This window comes from Helianthus annuus, chromosome 14, assembly GCF_002127325.2.
Source record: "Helianthus annuus cultivar XRQ/B chromosome 14, HanXRQr2.0-SUNRISE, whole genome shotgun sequence".
Lineage (NCBI taxonomy): Eukaryota > Viridiplantae > Streptophyta > Magnoliopsida > Asterales > Asteraceae > Helianthus > Helianthus annuus.
This window is the reverse complement of record NC_035446.2, coordinates 38,101,475-38,106,963: the sequence shown is the minus strand read 5'-3', so window position 1 is coordinate 38,106,963 and position 5,489 is coordinate 38,101,475. Positions and strand designations below refer to the sequence as shown.

Below are 5,489 nucleotides of genomic sequence, written 5' to 3'. Positions count from 1 at the left end.
AGCTCTGTTGGAGATAATGGACGACAGTTCTTATTAAAGTCTGTTGGAAAGCAACAGAAATTTTTAATAGTTAATAGACAGCAGTGGTTTGCTATCAACATAATGGAATTGCTGTTGAATAAACCTATTATTCATTAATTTATATCAATTTTGTAAGTCTGCACTAATTATTTTTTTACTCTCTGTCAAGATGTGTTATGCATGGTTTTATAAGAAACGACCCGTGTTTGCACATGGGTCTTACCGCTAATTATATATAATAAATGAAAAGAATTTGGGCCACGAGGTGAGATGAGGGCTATAATTTTTTCATTTTCCCGCCTAAACTCTCATCCGCCTTTTTTGTGTGTAGTAAAACCCCTAAATCTTCAGCCTAAATCATTTAGCCTCACAATTTTCCTCATCTCATGATGATTCTTCATCTTTCTTACATCCCTTCATCGTTGTCTTGTGATCCTTTATATCTTTTAACGCTTCCTTCTTTCTCACAATTCCATTTTCTCACAAACCTCAAGTCCAAACCTCTTCATCTGCTTTTTCCTCTTAAGGCACCAAACGATCGCTGGTGTTAGGTTCCGAAGGCACCGATGGTGATTCAGTTCGTTGATTGTTGTGTAGGTATGTTTATGTTTCGTTGATCGAATCAACTGATTCAGTTTGCTTATTGTTGTTTGATATACTTTTTTTCGTTTGAGATGTTGTTTGGCCTTTAGGGCTGTTAATTATAAGTTTCTTGATTTGTGATTTTTACGAAAAATGTGTAAAAGAATTTAAGTTATAATACTTTTCTAAACCTTTTCTTCTTGATATACATCACCCTTTGATTTTGGGTATAAAGAATGAATGGGTACTTAAAATACGGTGAGTGTATATATTGTGTTTGTCAAACATGATTTCTAATACCAGTTTATGGAAATCCTATATTTTGGAGGCATTATTGAGATTTTCTTGATGGTAGATATGAATTTTTGTTGCTCTGCAGATTTCAGTATGAAAAAACTTCAATATTATGACAAAAAAGTATAAACTTAAAAGGCCTAGGTGCTTTAAACCTTGAAAGCTCATTTTTTTTATAACTGGAGGTTATTGGTTACTATATTAGATTCTTTTTTCTGTGAGCATGCAGTGGGTCAGGTGGATGCAATCAACACAATATCTTTATTGATTTATTGACTACTCATGTTATTTGTGATTGAAATTCTTGATGATTCCTTTTACCTTCACCTTGATTATTATGAGAATTGGAAGATAAGTTAATAACTATGTATGCAACATTTGTGAACTTACAGGTGGCAGAATAGGTTGTTTTGGATGGCTTGTGGAATTCACATAATGGGCTAGGTCAGGTCTGCTTGGCCTGAATTACTTTTTTGTCCAAATATTTAACATTTTTAAACTTTTTTTAGCTCATTTGACTCTTTTAAGTCAATTTCATTTATGTTACCCATTTGACCCGTTGAAAGATGAAACATAATCCGGATCGACCCAGTATAATCATGTTCAGTTCTAATCTCAGTAATCTCAGTGATGACCAATTGAAACAGAGACTTGATCATATGTGTAGCACACCTTGCCAGGTAACCTGATGGCCATTATAAGTATTTCAAATACTCGATCAATATACACATCCACATAATAAAATTTGCATTTGCAGGCACTCTTTCTATGGCTGATGAACATGTACCAGATTATGTAGACAAGAAAGCATTGGTGCAAAAGCAAGTAAAGATATGGGTCATGGCAGTTTGAGTTTCCATTTCGGTAATGAGTCGACGGGTTAGATTTTCTGATACTGATTGGGGTTGTTGGCTGTGATTTGAGAAATATAAACTAAGTCGGCTGAGCTCGAAAGTATAAACCAAGTTGAAAACTTGAGCTCAACTCGACTTTAGAAAACTTGGCTTAGTTTGCCTTGAATCTTGCTATCCCGATTTTGGCTTGCTTGTATTGTTAAAACTTAAAGAAAAAAAAAAACTCTTTATATGAAGTGGACCGGATAATGATGTAAAATCGGGCTTAAAATATTAATCAACTTTTATTACTGCTATAAAATGATATAAGCTGGGGGTTAATTTAAGTGAGCAAACCTTACCTCGAGCTAAGCAATCTTCAAATTTCGAGTCACTATCTATTTGAATAGCACTACGAATATATCTAATTTGGTATATGCATATTTTGTTTATTGCATAGAAGACTTTTATATTTAAAGTCCTTTCTTTCATCATCATTTTTTTAATTACTACGGGAAGTGAATGGCAATATTAAGATATTAAGATCAATACATATCTACTAAGTTAAAGAACACTATCTGTTGGTACTTGCATACATATTAATATGTTTATCAAAATTTTATTACAGTTTATTATTCAATTTATGTTTGAATTCATAAAGTAATCAGTTTGAACTAACTACAAGTTACACTATAAAAGTACATGTGTTAGTATGGTCACAATAATTATATTATTTGTCAAAATATTTATTGTTTTCACTAAAAATAACGATTAAAATAATCAAATTATTTAAATGATATGTTCATATTATAAAAAACATGGTCATGGGCATTGGGTAAATTCTCTTGCATTAAGCACAAAGTACGTTCTTCGGACCAGTGATGCATTAGGGTTATAATTAGCAGAAAGTACGTTTATCGCCGATTTTGTAGTTTGATGATGATAGCTTTTGTTGTAGTTCAGGTTGATGATCTAGGAATTGTTTTCACCGATCTGTAGTTACACATTCTTTTACAAGGTAAGGGTTCTTACAATTATTGATATGCAATTTTCTTTGTCTTCTGATATTATCACCAGAATAAGGTCTTCGTGTTTGATTTTTTAGTTATGTGATTATGATTATGTTATGCTATTCAACTAAAGATTCAAGTGGGTCCATGTTTGCTTTCGTCCTCTCAATATAGTGTTCCTCTTCGACCACCGAAATCTCCTCTTAGTCACATGTTGGTACACCAGGTACATTTTTTCCCAATTATTGTTAGGTGATGTGGCCGATTATTGTTAGGTGATGTAGGAGCTGCATAAGAACTTCTGAATCTCTTTCTATTATGTCATAATGTAGTCAAGGTACATTCATCAAACTCCACTAAATTTCCCCATTCAAAGAAGAATATAAAAAATTTGATTAAACCACCGGCCCTTTGATTGAAACAACACACACCCAAAAGTTAGTTATTTTGCTTAACTTGGCCTACATGAAGTGTGGTTTTACTCATATGACACACTTTCTCTTTGTATCACTTTTTATTTTCAAACTAAAATAAATATTAACCAACATTTTATTTCATAGAAAACCCCTAATTCGGGTTCGGGTGGCTTTGAATTCCATGGATGGAGTACTTTATATTCGTGAGGTGGACTTGAAATTATGTGAGAGCTATTAACAACTATCTAATGCTTTGGCCACGATGTTTAGTGCATTCACCATGGGTACATCCGTCTTTTGTTTCTTAATTATTGAATTTATTGTTAAGGTGTTTTCTCAAGCCAATGTATTTTTGTGTATGATGCTTATTTTTGTGGGAAGAGTGGGAAGTGGAGCTCTTCGTAACACCACTATAATGATCCATCAACCCTTCGATGGGTTGGGGGCAAGGTAAAGATACGACTGTTCACACTAAGCAAATTGTTCGTCTTTGGTATTCGCTAAATGCATTATATGTAAAAGCTAAATGCATTATATGTAAAAGCATATGGGACAAAACATCGATGTAATTCAAAATAATATGGATCGAGATTGTTATATAACCCCGGAAGAAGCTATAAGGAGCTTGGGATCATAGAAAAATTGGGCGGTGAAGGCTGCCATGGATGTATCTCTCAAGGTGCGCATAAGGAATTTGGCATGTGTTAATAGCATAATGGTTTTTAGACGTGAGAATTCAAGAAATGACTATAGGTATCCTGTCAAAGGATGGCCAGACTTCATGTGTTCAAATGGTATGTCAGTCGGTCAGACTTGCACTTTTGTTTTCCTCCAAGAAGGAAATGTACATTGGTCCTTACCAAAGTCAATTAGCATTGCCTCCTTTTACTGCTAGAGAGACACTTTTTAATCAAGATTTTAGATGCTACCTTTTTTATTTTAGATGCTACTTGTGTTACTTTTGAATCGGATATTAGACGCTACTTTAGGGATGGTTTTTGTTGGTTTATATGCTTGATACCAAGTAGAAATTAAATGGAACAGACTTTAGTGGAAACCTGTGCTACTTTCGAATATAGATCTAGTTTTTTATATGGTTATTTGTACTCTGTATATTTGAATTGCCATACATAATTTCTTTTTATATGCATATTAAAATAAAAACTATTAAAACAAGTAAATATATTAAATGGTAAACTTAGTTAAGGTAACATGTTAACTTATTTCATCTTTTTGGTTAATTTGTTTGACTGTAAATGCATTTTAGTCAAAACTAATCATTAACATTATTTAAGGTAAATTTAATATCAATTCCAAAAGTTTTATTTTGATTGCTTATCTTTGTACAATTCAAAGGTATTGATAATAGCTTTGACAAATTTATATATAATAATTTGCTTATGTTTTTCAGTAATGTATTGAAATCTTATGTACTTATTTTCTTTATCTATTTATTCTTAGGTCCAGAAAGTTGTTATTGTCGGAACGATTACTTCAGTAAATACTAATCATCTATGGTATTATAGTGGATGCAGTCACTCCAAGTTCAAGGTTGAAAAACAATTCAACAGATATGAGCTGGAAATGGGTCTTGTGATGTTCTCAACAAGAAGGTTTATGCATGTATGGGAAGCATGTCTACCAAGTTACAAGGTTTGAATATTTTAATGTACTTTGTACATCATACATATAATGCATGTACTAATTCAAATTGTGGTCTATGCTTATAGCGAATAGGTTTTGGAGTTACTTGATGAGAGGCGAGGAATTGTCGATTGGTTATCTTTATGGTTTTAAATGTTCAAGGAGCCAAGGGAAGCTATTGGTTGCAAAACCTCCAAAACATGCAGTATCAATTTAAAATTGTCTTAAGCGTCTTGATATTTTCATTCGTCTATTCACTTAATGTTTTGTGACAGTTCTTTTTTGTGTTTAATACTTTAACTAATTTGTCAATTGTTTTATTAATCATTCGATTTTTTATACAAAGTAAATTGTAAACAAGAATCATAACCTGTTATAAGTTTATAAGTCTGGCTACAACTTCACAACCAGTGATTAAATTTATAAAAAGTTTATAACTCTTTTTATAGCGAAGAAACTTAATATGTCATATTTTTTGTATGATTTTAATTATGTATTAATCATAAATATTTTTTAATATAAGTAATTTTCTCGAGCCCGGGAAGCAATCCCGAGTGATAACCTAGTTAAATATATAAATATATATATATATATATACATATATATATATATAGGGAGAGAATGATGAGAAAACTACAAAATGTGAAAACTAGAAAACTAACTAAAAAAAGCCCAAAAAAAGCTAAAAA

The 5,489-nt window shown here is 32.0% G+C and overlaps 1 long non-coding RNA gene across 15 annotated transcripts; it reads left to right on the top strand.

Annotated features, from left to right (window-relative positions):
* Nucleotides 1-362: 362 nt before the first annotated feature.
* On the top strand, nt 363-5,145 carry LOC110908269. Of its 15 annotated transcripts, none has more exons than XR_004879966.1 (7): nt 363-618; nt 1,290-1,577; nt 1,655-3,440; nt 3,538-3,606; nt 3,701-3,950; nt 4,618-4,809; nt 4,887-5,145. It is a non-coding gene; the product is annotated as an uncharacterized LOC110908269 (long non-coding RNA). The 15 variants fall into 15 exon arrangements; XR_002574397.2 differs by having other exon boundaries at nt 368-618; nt 1,290-1,341; nt 1,517-1,577; nt 1,655-1,761; nt 2,694-3,950; XR_004879962.1 differs by having other exon boundaries at nt 1,655-2,966; nt 3,301-3,950.
* The last annotated feature ends 344 nt before the right edge of the window (nt 5,146-5,489 follow it).